We start from the raw sequence: 14,956 nt of genomic DNA, 5'->3' as shown, positions 1-14,956 counted from the left end.
GTCCGAGGAAGTACACAGCAACTTGACAGGCCCATGGATGCAACTAGCCCCACACTGCGGTGACCACGAGAGGATCTCGGCCGATCTCCAATCGAAAGTCGGATTATGCTTCTGGAGCCAGGGGTACCCCAAGACCACCGAGTAGTGTGGAGACGAAATAACCTGGAAGCAGACCGACTCTCTGTGAACGGCACCAATGGCTATCCCCACTGGAAGGGTCTCATGAGTCACGTGTGGCGGCAGAAGGGGTCTGCCGTCTATCGCCTCAAGAGCCAGTGGAGAACCTCGGGCCTGCAGAGGAATGGAATTGGCGGCAGCGAACACACTATCAATGAACAAACCACCAGCACCAGAGTCCACCAACGCCTGGGTCGTCACTGAGCCCCCGACCCAGGAGAGGACAACAGTGATCAGTGGTTTGTCAACACGGGAAACCGGGGACGAGGAGACTCCACCCAAGATCTGCCCCCGACAGGATCTCAGGTGCGAGCGTTTCCCGGACGGTTCGGACATGCCAACCGAAAATGCCCACCGAGACCACAGTACATGCATCGACCCTCGCGTCTTCGGAGTACCCTCTCCCCCTCGGACAGGCGAGCAAAGCCCAGCTGCATGGGTTCACCCCCAGCCAAGTCATCCCCAGGAGGCGTGGGAGGAGAGGGAGGCACGGGTGGGACAGCAAAGGTAGGCGCCAATCTGTTAGGAGGCCTCCGCAGACTCTCCTTAAAGGAAGGTCTCTCCCTGAGTCTGGTGTCAATCAAAATCAAGAAAGAAATAAGAGACTCGAGCTCCACTGGTAGGTCCTTAGCTGCAACCTCATCCTTCAAGGCATCCGAGAGACCATGAGAGAAAGCAGCGACCAGAGCCTCATTATTCCAGGCCACCTCTGCTGCCAGGGTACGAAACTCAATGGCGTATTCAGCTACGGATCGTGAACCCTGTCTGATGGACATAAGGAGCTTCGCAGCAGAGGCAGCACGAGCCGGCACATCGAATACCCTCCGAAGAGAAGCAACAAAACCGGAAAACTCGGCAACCACCGGATTGTTGTTCTCCCATAAAGGGCTGGCCCAGGCCAAGGCCTTGTCCGAGAGCAGCGAAATTAAGAAGCCCACCTTTGATCTCTCAGTAGGAAAGGCATGTGGCAGCAACTCGAAATAAATGCCCACCTGGTTAAGGAAACCTCGGCACTGAGTTGGCTCTCCCCCAAAGCGCAGTGGAAGGGGGGCAGAACCGATCATACCCCGAAACACCGCAGGCGCAACAACAGGTGTCGGGGTAGACTCTGGCGCAACAACCGGAGCGGCAGTAGGAGCGGCCCAGGAGCGACAACCGACCCATCGGCAACGGGAGCGAAATGAGCCGTGCGTTCAAGCAGGGTTTGCAACGCCACGGCGAACCGACCCAACAGGTGATCCTGCTGATCAAGTCTGGCAACCAGCGTGGGTAGCGAGGATGGCCCTGTACCGTCAGAATTCATGGCTTGGTCCTAATGTCACGGAACCATGAACCAGACGTACAACAACAGAAAGTGAAAATAAGAAGGCTTTATTGAAAATCAAGCTGTAAAGCAAAAGTCCAAACGGATGGCGAAACCGAGGCAGAGTCCTTGCGAAGCCAGAGGTCAGGAACCAGGAGGGTAGTCAGACGAAGCCGGGATCAGGAACCAGCAGGGTAGTCAGACGAAGCCAGGATCAGGAACCAGCAGGGTAGTCAGACGAAGCCAGGATCAGGAACCAGCAGGGTAGTCAGACGAAGCCAGGATCAGGGACCAGAAGCAGCAGCAGTCTTAGAAGCATGTGAACACAGGAGGACCAAGCAAGGAACTGAAGCCACAGACCTCCTATATATATGAGCTAGGCATCCAGCTCCTCCCAGTGGGAAGGAGGAGCCGCAGGGTGGGAGGCTACAAGAAACCCAGAAACCAAGACGGCCGCTAGCACATGTCAAACAAAGGAGAACAGCAAGAAGGTAAGACCATGACAATATCATTAATTATATATTACAGCTGGGTGACAGAGAACTTTGATAAAGGCTAAATACAGCCGAAACGCGTCAGTATTTATGGCTGAAACTCTGTGAACCATCTATCCCTGAATACACATGGGATACACAGAGACAAGATCCATAACTGTCACAAATAACACTTGTGTCACGGATTCAACTAGAATCCTTCTTCTTTCTTCATTCTTTTCACATTGGGCCTATACCCAACACCAATGCTCACACCGAGATGATATTATCTATTTATTTTTAACTCATGTAAATATTGGTAATAAATTGATTTATTATATATATATTCTTTTTCACCTTGTTTACTCTAAATCTACTTGCCCATAAAGTCCCATTTCCCTTGGCCTGAGACACCAAGAAAACCCCTTCTTTTTCTCAAGATATAGGGACGGAGGCAACACCTACTCATACCACCTTTAAGATCAAAAAACCCCCACCCCCTCACTCAATCAACCGGATGGAAAATACATCCATGTTCTCACTGATCTTTAGGTGGAAAAGTAATTTTTAAAAAAAAGAATACTATCTTTTATGGGGCCGCTCAGCAGGACCCCATAATTCTAATTAAGTTGTAAGGGTTGGGCAGTACTCCCTCCCCCTTCTCTCTGTGATAATATCACATGAGAATAAGGGGAACTATACCCCACACCCATCTACTCTCAACCAACAAGGCTGAGATCGATACACAACTTTCTCATAATGGAAGAGATACCCACGGGAGACCTGATGGGGGATGGATGGAATGCCCTCATGTCAGACATCCAGAAGAGCTTTCAGGGGCAGGAGCAACAGGACTCAGATATCTTGGCCCTATTTGGAACCCTAAGGAAACACCTAGAACGGAAATCAGCCCTCTTCTGGCATATCAAATGCTTTCAGAGATACATAACGGAAAACATTAACCCAGTAGGCCTCCGTATACAAATATTCCCAACAATGGACAATATCACCATTAATATGAAAAAAGAATGGGAAGAGATTTTGAATGAATGTTCAAAAAAATTAATGATACTATTACAGGAGGAATATACCAGGCAGATGAAAACCCTGGATGAAGACATAAAAACTATCTACGACCAATTAACCCCCTTAAAGAAGATATCATTATACAGTGAACAGGAGAAAAATCTTAAAGAACACCTGGAAGAATACAGCCGAGAAATACTAAAGAAAAAGGAGAGAAAATACTGGAGGGATAAGAACGCATTTTCCCAAAATCGCGCATACAAATGGTCAACCAATAGACAACAGAGGAGAAATAAAACCAACCGCTATATGGGAGCCTACTATTCATCTGATTCATCATCCTATGCATCGGGTACAGAAAATCAAAGAAGACGACGAGGTGCAGAACAACCCCAACAGGACCTACAATCCGACCTGGAGGACAGAGAGGAACCCCCACAAAATTTGGGAGAAACGGACTCCAGGGAAGCAGATATACCCAACACTGAAGATGGAACAGTCCCAGTTAAACATCACCAAATATTCCTAAGATCAAGAGGAAATAGAGATAATGACCCAAAATCTCAAAGGCCTTTTTTAGGGAAAACTCAGAAGAAGAAAACCAAGCCCAAATAAGGGATGAAACACGGGAACATACCATTATAAACCTTTCTCAATATACACTTACCAAGGAGCAAACTGAGGTTCTAAAATTAGGGCTCTCCTTCTGCCCAAATAGAACCACAGATAAGTTTGAGACCATAAAGGATGTCAACCTTTTCGCCCGGAAACTACTCTTAAAAGTCATGTACAGCAAGAAACAAACAGAAGAACCACAGACAAAATTTACAGCTGCTGAATTCAGAGCCATTAGGGATCTTAATTTATTATTGGAGGAAGGTGGTCTGGAAGATTGGACGGACGATGATACCACAATGGATAGTGAGGAGGAGGAACAGGAAATAGAACCCCCAAGGGGGACATCCCTTAAAAGATTTAAGAAAAAATCAAGTGTCTTTCCACCCCTTAACACTAACCCGGCTATTGCTCTCTTCGTGCGGGAGACCACTAAAGAAATCAACCAATTAAAAGACCAGGGGATCACACAGAATCTAACAAAACACCAAAAGAAGGCCCTGAAGGAACTCCAGGATAATGAGAACATCACAATTAAACCCTCTGATAAAGGGGGTAATGTTGTTTTGATGGATAATGACCAATATAAAATGATGTGTCTAAATATCTTGAACAACAAAAAATGTTATAAGGAAATACTACCTGTCATGCTGGAGACCTTTAAAGAAGATTTTTACAGAAAACTGGATAGAGCCCTTAACGAGGGTACCATTACAGAAACCCTATGGACATACATGAGGACTAAACATCCTAGAACCCCTACACTATACGCACTACCAAAGATACATAAGAACAAGGATAACCCACCAGGGAGACCAATTGTATCCGGGAATGGTAACCTCACTGAGACAACAAGTAAAATTATCGATGCATACCTGAGACCACATGTGACCAAACTCCCATCACATATAAAAGACACAGCCCACCTACTTCAGATACTTGATGATCTAACAATACCGGAAGATGCTTTCCTGATTACTATTGACGTTGAAGCTCTTTACAACAACATCCCCCACAAAAAAGGCATTGAGATAATAAGAGAAACCCTCAAACAACAGAGTGAAAGGGACTACAACTTCAATGAATTCATCGTTATGATGTTGGAATATATATTGAATCATAATGTCTTCACATTTAATGGCACCTATTACTTACAAACGTGCGGTGTGGCGATGGGTACGAGTTGCGCACCGTCATATGCGAATATCTATTTAGGAGCTTGGGAATCTGAATTTCTAGCTGAAGAAAAAAACAGTATTTTCGTGGACCACATATTACTATGGCAACGCTTTCTGGATGATATTTTCATCATCTGGACAGGCCCGGAAAATCTAATTAGGGAGTGTTTGAAAGTAATGAATAACAACACCTATAACATGTATTTCACACTCAACTACGATAAGAATAAAATTGCATTCTTAGACACTTGGATTCTAAAAGAAGATAATGGAACAATCAAAACCACACTTTACCGCAAGGAAACAGCGGGAAATTCTATTTTGCATGCCACTAGTTTCCACCCAACATCACTGAAGAGAGCTATACCATATAGCCAATTCCTACGTTTGAAGAGAATTTGCAGAGATGAGGATGATTTCCAAAAAGAAGCTGATCTCCTTACAGGCAGACTACTAGAAAGAGGGTACACCAAAAGCACCCTCAGGAAAGCATTCAACAAAGTTAGGAAAAGACAAAGGAATGAACTCCTCTTCCAAACCAAAAAAGTAGATGAAATAAAAGAACAAGGAGAAAAAAGTCGTATCATCTTCCGATTTACAAATGAACATCATAGAATCAAAGAAATTCTCCAGAAACATTGGACCATACTAAGTGAAGACCCTGTGGTGAAACCATATGTACCGGATGGCCCACTAATCACCTATAAAAAGGCCGGCTCCCTCAAGCAAAATCTAATACATAGTGAATTTAAGGAAAAAAGGAAGGATCCACGTAAGGATAAAGGTACATACCCTTGTGGCACTTGCGCACAGTGCAGTGTCATCAAAAAATGTACAGATACCATTCTCCCAAATAGTGAACATTTCAGACCACGTCACTATGTTAATTGCAAGACGAGAGGGGTCGTTTACCTTATGAGGTGCGACTGTGGGTCATTTTATGTTGGCAAGACCAAACAGGAAATGGGCAAGAGAATTAATAAGCATATCCAAAGTATGGAAATATGCAATTTCCACCTCCCACTTGGCAGACATGTCAAAAATACACACAACAACAAAATGCCCAAAGTAACTTTTATCGCCCTTGAGAGAATGCATATACCGCAACGAGGGGGCGATTGGAATAAAAAACTGTTACAAATGGAGATGCGCTGGATCAGACGTCTGAATGCCACCAAATACCCAGGGCTCAATGAAACAGAGAGTTTCAGACCTTTCCTGGAAGGTTTCACATCCGGGAAAACAGATTAATAATATAAAGAAAAAATCCTTCGGAGATTACACCTATATCATTTCCTTTGAATTCCTGCTTAATCCTCCCCCCTCCCTCTTTTGATATGCCAAGACCTGTGGATATCCTATTAATGTCCCCCTTAGGGATGCTCCCCTATGTATCCATCCATATATTGCTACTGCTGTTAAAACTTAGTCAAGAATGTTATGTATATGGAACTTGTATTTATTATTATTTTTTATTTATTATTTTCTTCTTGGTATACATATAGAACTGTTCCTTCTTATATTACAAAGATTATGTATATCTTGTTCTTCAAGCAAACCACTCTGTTCCCCTCCATCCTGCACCCGGCACGGAAAGCCCCTGTCCCTCGCTTCTTGGGACAGGGGCTACCATTGAGACGGAAAGGGATTCAAGATCTTTCCTCCGCACCCACCGGCTACGGCTGGGTTACCTTCCAGATCTCACATATCCCGTGTCGGCGGCCGAGCTGTCAGGACCGGCTCGTGCTGCGCGCGCATCACCCAGGCGCCTGCGCAGTACAATGAGCCTGAGTCACTGACGGAAGAAGCCGACTACGTGCAGCGCCTTCTGCGCATGCGCGAGCGGCTTTATAAGGCCGGGGAGCCGGCGTCCACTCTCACTTCCCTCGGAAGGAGGGAACAGGACGGACGTTACCAGCGGCGGTGAAGGACCTCACCCCCCTTCCTCCCTTATACCATACCTTTCCTAAATGTAAGTCTGGACGAATATCCTTATTACCTTTTTAAAGTCACAATAAAATTTCTTTAACCACCAAATCATATTGTGAACATTTCATGGATATAACCCATGATCCCCCCCCCCTTGCAGAAACGGCTTACTGGCAGCAGTTTTTTCACTTTGGACTGCGGTAATAGGAGAGACAACCTCCCTCCCTACCTCCAACTCATTTCCACTTATAAACCTTGCAAACGTCAGTCTTTTATATTTGGGCATAGAACATCCACATGTTTTACTTACTCAGTAAGATATAATGTGAAACTATATATATACATATATACCCCCTTTCAGAACATTCCAGGATACTACTGGAGGAACAACATATACCCATATAGGATTACCTCCAAATCTGGATGTGAGTAGCCAACAATGGCAGTATATGACCCTATACCCCTATATGATATGACATTTCAACTTATAAATATATCCTTCCAGACCATGGTATCTTACGACTCCTTGCTGCAGGACTAGAGGAGACAGAGGGAACTTTTTGGTTTGCAAAAACAAGATTTTAAACAAAAGTATGTATCTAGTTACGTTTATATATTAATTATATGCATATTTCCCAATCAATGGAAATACTAAATATCATTAATTATATATTACAGCTGGGTGACAGAGAACTTTGATAAAGGCTAAATACAGCCGAAACGCGTCAGTATTTATGGCTGAAACTCTGTGAACCATCTATCCCTGAATACACATGGGATACACAGAGACAAGATCCATAACTGTCACAAATAACACTTGTGTCACGGATTCAACTAGAATCCTTCTTCTTTCTTCATTCTTTTCACATTGGGCCTATACCCAACACCAATGCTCACACCGAGATGATATTATCTATTTATTTTTAACTCATGTAAATATTGGTAATAAATTGATTTATTATATATATATTCTTTTTCACCTTGTTTACTCTAAATCTACTTGCCCATAAAGTCCCATTTCCCTTGGCCTGAGACACCAAGAAAACCCCTTCTTTTTCTCAAGATATAGGGACGGAGGCAACACCTACTCATACCACCTTTAAGATCAAAAAACCCCCACCCCCTCACAAAATATGCACTGTTACTGTAATAATGACACTGGCAGGGAAGGGGTTAACACCAGGGGTGATCAAAGGCTTAAGTACGAACTAGGAGTGTTTTCTAACCGTGGGAGGAGGGACTTGTAAAATGATCATGAAGACCTGTGTTCCTATGGATTCCAGAGAGAACAACGGTCTGCTGTGTTTACAACAGCTGACCGTCCTTTTCTCTCAGCGGGGAGCGATCGTGGCCGCCGGCCCCATGGATCGGCATCCCAGCTGCCTAGTGGCAGCTCGCCCCCAGCACTGCTTCCACAAACAGACATACCCATACGTTGATTTGCGCAGCCGAGCCATCCTGCCGCAGTATAGATGCGGCGGGCAGTTGGCAAACGGTTAATCTTTGACTCAGTAAGGCTCCATTCACACCTGAGCGTATCATTTTTAGGTGTTTTTTGCAGGTGTTTGAAGCAGGGCTGGCCCAAGACATTGTGCTGCCTGGGTCCAAGAATTTAATGCTGCCCCCCCCCCCCCAAAAAAAAAAAAAAAATCACGCCCACCAAAAGGCCCCACGTCCATTATTTTATATCATGATAATTAAAACTAAAATTAATTTATCAGGAAGTCAGATTTACATGCAACAGCACCCCACTTCACATAAAGAGTCCTCCCTTAACATCAGAAGCTCCATACTTAGCACCAGGAGCCCCCTATCTAACATCAAGAGTCTTCTTTTACACCAGAAGTCCCCCCCCCTTTAGATTAGGAGTCCCCCTTTGCGTCAGCAGTCCCTACATCACCACCAGTGGCTGCTCGATAGCCTGCAAACGTTTGCACCCAAAACTATCTTTTCCACACGGAGCGAGCTGAGGAGCCCGCTTAGCTACTGGCACCTTCCTGCCATTGGCTGGGATGGGACAGAGGGCATGCACAGCCGGGGGGTATGGGACATCAGAGCAGCCCAGGGGGAATTTGGCACCCTGCCCCCCCAGGGTGACAACATTTCCAAAATGCTATTCAGGGACAATTTTGCAAGGACGGACGGGGGGAAATGTAGTCTCAGGGTTGATCAGCGGCGGGGGTGATTTGGCGGCGAATGGCTGGTGTTAATACTTAAATCACCCTGACACCGTGCTTAATATAGTGTCAGGATGATCAAACCACATTATTTCTATTACTACATTGTAATATATAATAAAATAGTTCAACTCACCATAATGCAGAATTAGTGGGAACTCTGAGCTTGTCACTTGCCACCAGATGCAGCATGACACCGTTGCCTGCCACCAGATGCAGCTTGTCACTTGCCACGTCGCCTGCCACCAAATGGAGCATGTCACTTGCTACGTCACCTTCCACCTGATGCAGCTTGCAATGTCACCTGCCACTAGATGCAGTTTGCCACGTGCCACGTCGCCTTCCACCTGATGCAGCTTGTCACTTGCCATGTCGCCTGCCACCAGATGCAGCTTGTCACTTGCCACGTCACCTGCCTTCAGATGCAGCTTGTCACTTGCCACGTCGCTTTCCACCTGATGCAGCTTGTCACTTGCCACGTAGCCTGACACCTGATGCAGCTCGTCACTTACCACGTCGCTTTCCACCTGATGCAGCTTGTCACTTGCCACGTCGCCTTCCACCTGATGCAGCTTGTCACTTGCAACGTCGCCTTCCACCTGATGCAGCTTGTCACTTGCCACGTCGCCTGACACCTGATGCAGCTTGTCATTTGCCAAGTCGCCTGACACCAGATGCAGCTTGTCACTTGCCACGTCACCTGCCTTCGGATGCAGCTTGTCACTTGCCATGTCGCCTGCCTTTGGATGCTGCTCGTCACTTGCCACGTCACCTGCCTTCGGATGCTGCTCGTCACTTGCCACGTCACCTGCCTTCAGATGCAGCTTGTCACTTGCCACGTCACCTGCCTTCAGATGCAGCTTGTCACTTGCCACGTCACCTGCCTTCAGATGCAGCTTGTCACTTGCCATGTCACCTGCCTTCGGATGCTGCTCGTCACTTGCCACGTCACCTGCCTTCGGATGCAGCTTGTCACTTGCCACGTCACCTGCCTTCAGATGCAGCTTGTCACTTGCCATGTCACCTGCCTTCGGATGCAGCTCGTCACTTGCCATGTCACCTGCCTTCGGATGCAGCTCGTCACTTGCCATGTCACCTGCCTTTGGATGCAGCTCGTCACTTGCCACGTCACCTGCCTTCGGATGCAGCTTGTCACTTGCCATGTCGCCTGCCTTCGGATGCAGCTTGTCACTTGCCACGTCACTTGCCTTCAGATGCAGCTTGTCACTTGCCACGTCACCTGCATTCGGATGCAGCTTGTCACTTGCCACGTCACTTGCCTTCAGATGCAGCTTGTGACTTGCCACGTCACCTGCCTTCGGATGCAGCTTGTCACTTGCCTTCGGATGCAGCTTGTCACTTGCCATGTCACCTGCCTTTGGATGCAGCTTGTCACTTGTCATGTCACCTGCCTTCGGATGCAGCTTGTCACTTCCCACTATCATGTGCCACCAGAGAGAGGGCAGGGAGAGAAAGAGAGAGGAGAGGCAGAGAAAGAGGGGGGGGGGGGCTTTCTGTATGCTGCTTAATTTTTCCCGCCCTTACATCCCAGATGCAGTACACTGGCAGAGAGAGAGGGTCAGCATGTGTGGGACAAGCTCAGGGACGGAATAGGGAGCAGTGTGCGGATGATGGATCCCCTCCTTCTAAGACAGCTGCAGCAATTCAACTGTCACCCACTGCCCGCACAGTAACAATCGGATTTGGGAGGATGGAGCGGCAGCGGGCGTTAGAGGACTTCTGTCCCTGTCCACCACCTGACCTATCACAGAGGCAAAGGAAATTCTCCAAAACGCTGTTGGCTCTATGCTACAGATGGTGGGCGGGCCGGGAGAGAGAAGAAGTCTGCAGCTTCAGCCGCAGCTGAGAAGCCGAAGTTCCCCAAACCCTGCAGCTCCCAGCACACACGCCGATGCCTCTCCTTCGCTATACATACTGCCTGTGTGCCTCTCCTCCGCTCCACATACCGCCCGTGCTTCTCTCTCCTCCGCTCCACATACCGCCCCTGCTTCTCTTCCAGTCCGCCACTGATTTGCCGCCCCTATCAGAGTGCCGCCTGGGTCCAATTGACCCACCAGGACCCATGGTAGGGCCGGCCCTGGTTTGGAGGAGGGCATTGACATCTAACAAAAACTATTGTAATCTGCCAAAAAAATAAGCTTATGTACTTTTTGAGCTTCAGGCGTTTTGCTTCAGGTGACAAAATGCTCAGATGTGAACTGGGCCATTGAAATGAATGGGATTTTGCTTGGTGGGTGTTTTGAGACTTCAGAGACGAGCGTTTTACAAGCTGAAAAAGGCTCAGATGTGAACAGGGGCCATTGAAATGAATGGGATTTTGCTTGGTGGGTGTTTTGAGACTTCAGAGATGAGCCTCTAAGGCCACGTTCACATCTTGGCATTGCTATTTACAGGCGTTTTTACAGGAGTTTTTGTGCAGGCATTTTTAGGTTGACAAATGACCAATGGGAAAAATAAAAACGCCTGTAATCTGCTCAAAAAGAAGCTCAGATGTGAACAGGGGCCATTGAAATGAATAGGATTTGTCTTGTTGGGCATTTTTTGAGCTGATCCTAGAGCAGGAAAACGCCTACATGTGAACTTAGCCTAAGGCCCTGTTCACACCTGAGCATATTTCAGCTTGTAAAACTCTCATCTCTGAAGTACATGAGCTTTTTTTTTGGCAGATTACAAGCATTTTTTGTTAGATGTCAATGCCTGCCTCCAAAAACCTGCCAAAAACACCTGAAAAAAGCCCGGAAAAAACGCTTGAAAAAAGCACAAAAAAAGTCCTGAAAAAAGCCAAAAAAAAACACCTGAAAACGATACGCTCAGGTGTGAATGGAGCCTAAGGAACCTTTCACATGGCACGGTCCGTTCTCTGCTCAGTGGGGATCGATCCGCCTATCCCCCCTGAGCAGCAGTGTTGCCAACCGTCCGTATATTTACAGACAGCCCGTAAAATCAGGGCACTTTTCTCCTGCCCGTAAATGCCCATAGCAGGAGAAAAGTGCCCGTGAAATACGGCAGCGATCGGCTCGGGTCGGAACTGCGCATGTGCAGTTCCGGAAATGCCCGAGATGACCCGATCATTTCCTGTATTCGGGCGGGCGGGCGGAGCCCTGGCCAGGGGGGTGGGTCTGGCTGCTGTCAGGCTCAGGAGAGTCAGAACGAAGCTGTGAGTGCGGCACGCCGGCACGCCTACTGACTTGTGATGACAAGGCGCCGGCGCCGCAAGTGCTGCTGAGCTGATTGGATCATCGGATGTCATCGTCATGGCGCATTTCCCGAATCCCGCCACACCACCGCCAGGGCCAGGCCAGGCGCCAGAATTTAAAAATCAGGAGCCAGCCATCCGAGCCAAGCTGAGCTTGAAGTTCAGCAGACGGCGGCGGCGGAATATGGACACTCATGTGAGAAGGGGACACACACAGTGACAGGACAGTACTATGGGGGGGGGGGGGGGCTGAAGGGGACACAGTGTCACAGTGACAGGACAGTACTATGGGGGCTGAAGGGGACACAGTGACAGGACAGTACTATGGGGGCTGAAGGGGGCACAGGACAGTACTATGGGGGCTAAAGGGGACACAGGACAGTACTATGGGGGCTAAAGGGGACACAGGACAGTACTATGGGGGCTAAAGGGGACACAGGACAGTACTATGGGGGCTGAAGGGGGCACAGGACAGTACTATGGGGGCTAAAGGGGACACAGGACAGTACTATGGGGGCTAAAGGGGACACAGGACAGTACTATGGGGGCTGAAGGGGGCACAGTGACAGGACAGTACTATGGGGGCTGAAGGGGGCACAGGACAGTACTATGGGGGCTAAAGGGGACACAGGACAGTACTATGGGGGCTAAAGGGGACACAGGACAGTACTATGGGGGCTGAAGGGGACACAGTGACAGGACAGTACTATGGGGGCTGAAGGGGAAACAGTGACAGGACAGTACTATGGGGGCTGAAGGGGACACAGTGACAGGACAGTACTATGGGGGCTGAAGGGGGCACAGGACAGTGACAGGACAGTACTATGAGGTCTGAAGGGGACACAGGACAGTACTATGGGGTCTGAAGGGGACACAGGACAGTACTATGGGGGCTGAAGGGGACACAGGACAGTACTATGGGGGCTGAAGGGGACACAGGACAGTATTATGGGGCTGAAGGGGACACAGGACAGTACTATGGGGGCTGAAGGGGGCACAGAAGGACAGTACTATGGGGTCTGAAGGGGGCACAGAAGGACAGTACTATGGGGTCTGAAGGGGGCACAGAAGGACAGTGCTGTAGAGGGTATATGAAGGTGGGCAGAGGAGGACTCTGCTGTGGGACGGTGATGTAAAAGGTGGCAGAGGTGGACGCTGATGTGGAGGGTGAAGGGGGGCAGATTAGGACACTACTGTTGGGGGGGGAATGGGGGGTGTCTGCAGCCTCTCAATACCTCCTGTACCATGTCCGCGCAGCCTCTGACCATCTCCTGTAGAACGTCTGCAGTCTCTGACCTCCTCTGGTATGATGTCCACAGCATCTGACCACCTCCGGTATCATTTCCGCAGCCTCTGACCACCCTCAGGTAAGTGACAGCGCTGCCAGGCCAGTCTAAGGGGGGGTCACTGATGTAAGGGCTGGGTGAATACAATAATGTAAGGGGGAACTGATATAAAGGTTTCCCCCTTATAGCAGGGAACCCCCCCCCCCCCTTACCTTAGTGTAATTAATCTGTGGAAGGTGGTCTCTGGTCACCAGAGTCCCCCCACCCCCCTATCAGAGTTCCTGGTATTCCTCTCTACATCAGAGTCTGCAGGATTCTCCCCTTACAGTGCAAAGGGGGAACTCTGCAGACCCTGATGTAAAAGAGAACTCTGATGTAAAGGGGAATGCAGTGGACTCTGATATAAGGCGGTTTCTGGTCACCAGAGCACCCACTTAAATCAGAGTTCCTGCTTAAATCAAGATCTGCAGCATTCCTCTTTATGTCAGAGTTACACTGTAAGGGAATCCTGCACACTCTGATATATGGGGGAACTCTGTGCTGGCTGGGTTATATTAATCTGACCTTCATGTAAATGGAGAAATATGGTTTTTGACTTTTGTTTAACCTAAACACATTGCTAATAGCGCCATCTACATGTTTATAGTTTAAGTATTGATATTTGCACGGTTTAGCACTGAAGACAGCCTGTATATGTACATTTTTGCAATGCCAGTAAAAAATTTGTGCCGTCCGTAAATTTTGGACGTTCTGCCAGTAAATTTCCCTCCGGGGGGTTGGCAACACTGCTGAGCAGGCGGAGAGGATGTGTGCTCCTCTATGGGGAGATCGGATGAGAACGGACCGCCTGTCTGTTCTCATCCGATCCGATAGACGGTTTTCATCAGTCCAGATTTCAGGGACAGGATCAGAATCGGATAGCAGCGGGTGTCAGTGGAGCTGTATCCGCTGCCCCATAGGGATGCATGGAGCATTCGATCAGGTCTGCCTGAAAAACTGACAGGTGGATCGGATTGGATCGCCCATGTGAAAGGACCCTTACTGTTCTGGAGACCCCTGTTCCGTGAGAATTACCTACCCCGTGAGAATTACCTACCCCTCGTCACTTCCGGCCAGGAACAGCTGAGCAGCGCAGCAGTGCGCATGCTCACAGGGCCGGATACCTAAGGGGACAACAGAGGAGCAGACTAGTGCGCATGCGCACTAGTATGGAAATAGCACGGTGTACCGTGGAAAAAACCTACCCACGCGCCGGTTAAATAAAACAGCGGGGCTGCAATACGAATCATCTCCGCTCCTGTGCCTGTCACTTCCCTGCTCACGGCAAGTAAATATAAAAGTGGCTGGCGTCTCTGTGATTTATGTTTACATACACCCGCCGCCGCTTTTATATTTACTTGCCGAGAGCAGGGAAGTGACAGGCACAGGAGCGGAGATGATTCGTATTGCAGCCCCGCTGTTTTAATGTAACCGCTGCATTCCATACAGTGCCGTGAACTGGAAGTGACGAGGGGTAGGTTTTTCTCACGGGTAGGTGTTCCGTGAGAATTACCTACCCGTGAGAAAAACCTACTC

This window comes from Pelophylax lessonae (genome assembly GCF_965119305.1).
Source record: "Pelophylax lessonae genome assembly, chromosome: 1".
NCBI classification, from domain to species: domain Eukaryota; kingdom Metazoa; phylum Chordata; class Amphibia; order Anura; family Ranidae; genus Pelophylax; species Pelophylax lessonae.
This window is presented reverse-complemented; position numbering follows the sequence as displayed.